We start from the raw sequence: 3,761 nt of genomic DNA on the forward strand, positions 1-3,761 counted from the left end.
ATTCCCCGGCTGCTGGTGGAGAATCGGTGGATGTTCACTCATTGGACGGGTAAAACTAAATTTCCTTGATTTTTGAGATTTTTTCATTTTAATTTACGATAAATTAAATTCCTGAACTGAACTGTTTTTTCTCTCTTTTTACAGTTTTCTACACCAAACCCTCAGCTGCCGGATTTGGTTGAATTGCTGTAAATATGCTTAATTTTTTCAGAATGAATATTATCATTGATTGAGATCTGTGTTATTATCTTGCAATATGGTCAAGTGAAAAAGAGAACGTCGAGGTAAACGAAATGCAAACATGTAGAACTTTGTTTTTATTTAATAAACCGCTAGATTTATCAATTAATAGACTGACTTAAACAGAAACCAAAATTGAGATGTTTTTCCTGCTTTACAACTCACTGACTTTTATCCTTTTTTTCTGCATCAGTAAGAAGAAGAAACTCCAGCCAGTCTTGCAGAACTGAAGACAGACACGAAAAACCTGCATCTTCTCTTCAAGAAAGCTGCTCTCTGTTGCTGTACTATTTACTATCTTGATGACAATAATCAATCATTACATGAACAATACTCCTCCTTTACTCCTGTGCTCAAAGAAATGACAGCAAGCCATGAAATATAACATTTATTAAAATGTTCAACTGGTTTTCATATAAAAGCTTACAAGCATTTTCTGCTACTTTACTGATTTTTTATCATAATATAAAGTTGGTAGCAAACAAAATAAAAATGTTGGCATAAATACAAAATGAGTGTGTCATCTTTATTCTTAGAAACTCAGAAGAAGCTTTCATAATTGGAGATAGTTTAATTAAAATTTTTATTTACTCTGGGTAAGCTGCCCAGTATAACCACAGCCTGTCGACAGACCGGTAGACACCGAGTCCAGCTGTGAAAGTCCCTTTTATCAGTGTGCACTGGTCAGCAGAAGATACTGTACATTTCTGTGTATTCTGATCTGCAAATCAAAGCAGAGGAGGTAGTACTGCTCTCTCTGTAGACTGGCTTAAGAGTACATTTTGTAAAATGTATAACTAAATGATTTGTTCAATAGAAAGTTCCTCAACCAAGATTTTGTACAGTGAATTATAGGAAAAGGGCACCAGCTGCATGCGATTGGGCACCAGCACGCAGACAGTATTCTAGCATTTACAGCCGCCTTTATGGCATGTTTTCTCCACTGGAAGGCCACCATGGAGGGCACATCATCATGTTTTCTTTAATGGAAGTGCACCCTAGAGGGCCATTTATAATGTTTTATCTGCCATAGAGGCATCATACCATAGAGGCATATTTTGCTGCGGTTTGTCTGAACAAGAGGGCATCCTTGGTGCATTTATAAGCACTATAATAAATGTACACTTTAATGTAGCTGTACACAGCTAAAAGGACATTTTAAAATATTGAAAATGGCCTCAAAACTTTCCACAATGGAACAAAAAGGTAATCTTGCGACATGTAAACTTTTCCCTTACAACCCCACAATGTGATGCAAAGCAAAAGTTGTGCATCACGACACCTGCCAGTGATGATGCAAAATGATTTGTGGGAAGTGGAATGAACGAGGAAGTGATTTTGGACACGATTGTGACATGATTGTGACTGAGTAGCATGTTGCCAGCTACCTAATGTGTTAGCTGTTAGCCTCTCAAGAGTAGTTCATCAGCAGCCCTGTGAGTTCCTGCATCACTCTATAGAGTCAGGGCCTCCTGGCATGTTAGTGAAACATTAAATGAATGTCTGTAACAATGAGCTTTCTTTCATAGTGTCTGTTATAGGAACAAGATAAGGGGTAAGGAGGTTGGCATCGGTGGATCTGAGATTGCGGTTGGGAGCGTGTCGATGCAGGAGGTCCGAAAGGTATGAAGGGGCGAGGTTAAGAAGGGCTTTGTATGTGATGAGAAGAATCTTGAACTGGATTCTTTGGAGATTGGGGAGCCAGTGGAGGTTGTGAAGGACTGGGGTGATGTGATCTCTGGTGCGGGAGTGGGAGAGCAGACAGGCAGGGACCATGATCACTAGACAGAATAATACAAACTACTTAACGTAACATGCCCTGTGACTTCTCTCCACTTGGTTCTCCATGCATAAATATTTATGTGGCCAACTAGGAACCAAAATAATTTCGTAGTGAAAAGAAGAATCAGTGTCTATGTTTTCTGTTACTGGGTGGAGGAGCTCGACAGCTGAGGCAACTCAAAACAGGAGAAGGAAGTATTTATCTCAAGAAAAGAAAAAGAAACAAGCCTCTACGGCCAAATCTTGATGGATTAAAGCTGAAAGGTAATCTTCCACATTCCTCGTGGTTTTAGCCGTGGCGAGGTTATTAAAACTAAGTATGTGAGTGTAAAGTGAAATACAGTAAAGACACCACAGGTTCATGCTTTCTGTAGCAAGAAATCATTTAATACAGAGTGACATTGTAGGAGCCATTAGTTATGTCTGTGTATTATATGTTTGAATTAGGAGTCTATATCAGGTTGACCACGGGTGGCAGTGTGGAGTATTGTGGCAGGTAATTAATATGTGGGGCACAGGTGCAACTGACAGGTAATGAGGCATGGGTGACGGGAAGATCGCACGGTTTTCACCGCAAGCCAGACACACCAGAGGGAGACCAGGAAGATAAGTGCTATCCTATTGTATATCATCTGTGAACATTAATTAAACGGGAACCTCACCCAAAAGTGTGAAACGCCTGGAATCTCTTTGTTGTATCGAGTAAGGAACAGGATCTTCTCCCGCACCCAGCCGAGTGGCTAGTTGCTGCAATCAGTCACTACAGACATATCTAACTGCCATCAGTTAGTTTGATGTGGACAAAGAGGGCGTATGCAGATACAAATAGTCAATCCACATGCATATGTTTAAGCACAAGTCTGATTTAATTATCACACTGACTCACATTATCTGCTTCTTTCCCCTAACCACATATAAGAAAACTACAAATCTTAAGCAATGTGATGTTAGTTTCATTCACCAATAATTCTGTTCTGTTTCTTTAATTGTTAACAAGCTACAATAGCCTCCAACATGATTTAGGGTAGCCATGGCTGGATTTAACTTTTTATTTTGAATACAAAACACTTGTTTTTATTTACTGAACTGCGGCCAAAGTACAAAATAACAATTTTAAATCACTGTAGGGAACTTATGATAAAAAAAAAATAGCAACGTAGCAGAAAACGCTTGTAAGCTTTAATATAAAAACCAGTTGAACATTTTAATAAATGTTATATTTCATGGCTTGTTGTCATTTTTTTGAGCACAGGAGTAAAGGAGGAGTATAGTTCATGTAATGATTGATTATTGTCATCAAGATAGTAAATGGCAAAGCAAGAGAGAGCAGCTTTCTTGAAGAGAAGATGCAGGTCTTTCGTGTCTGTCTTCAGTTCTGATGTAAGACTTGCTGGAGTTTCTTCTTCTCACTGATGCAGAAAAAAATGACAAAAGTCAGTGAGATGTAAAGCAGGAAAAACATCTCAATTTTGGTTTCTGTTTAAATCTGTTTAAGTCAGTTCTGTTTACGCACATTTACATTAATTCTTCCAAATCCGGGCTTGATGTAGCAAACTGTAAAAAGAGAGAGAAAAAAAAGTCTCTAAAACAGTTGAGTTCAGTTCAGGAATTTAACTTATCGTAAATTAAAATGAAAAAATCTCAAAAAGGACATTTTTACCTCTCCAATGAGTGAACATGCACTGGGCCTCAACCAGCAGCCGGGGAATTGTCGTTTCACCTTTTGTTCATCCTTTCCT

At 38.5% G+C, this 3,761-nt stretch overlaps 2 long non-coding RNA genes across 2 annotated transcripts; one reads left to right on the top strand and one right to left on the bottom strand.

The window, feature by feature from the left end:
- LOC116379751 (uncharacterized) lies at window positions 1-752 on the top strand. The gene is made up of 3 exons (XR_004212466.1): window positions 1-49; window positions 145-188; window positions 434-752. It is a non-coding gene; the product is annotated as an uncharacterized LOC116379751 (long non-coding RNA).
- A 1,635-nt stretch (window positions 753-2,387) lies between these two features.
- Window positions 2,388-3,761, bottom strand: LOC116379752 (uncharacterized). The gene is made up of 3 exons (XR_004212467.1): window positions 3,683-3,761; window positions 3,536-3,576; window positions 2,388-3,431 (listed from the first exon to the last, which is right to left on the bottom strand). It is a non-coding gene; the product is annotated as an uncharacterized LOC116379752 (long non-coding RNA).

Source organism: Anarrhichthys ocellatus, unplaced genomic scaffold, assembly GCF_004355925.1.
Source record: "Anarrhichthys ocellatus isolate YVR2014 unplaced genomic scaffold, GSC_Weel_1.0 scaffold5098, whole genome shotgun sequence".
Classification (NCBI taxonomy): Eukaryota; Metazoa; Chordata; class Actinopteri; order Perciformes; family Anarhichadidae; genus Anarrhichthys; species Anarrhichthys ocellatus.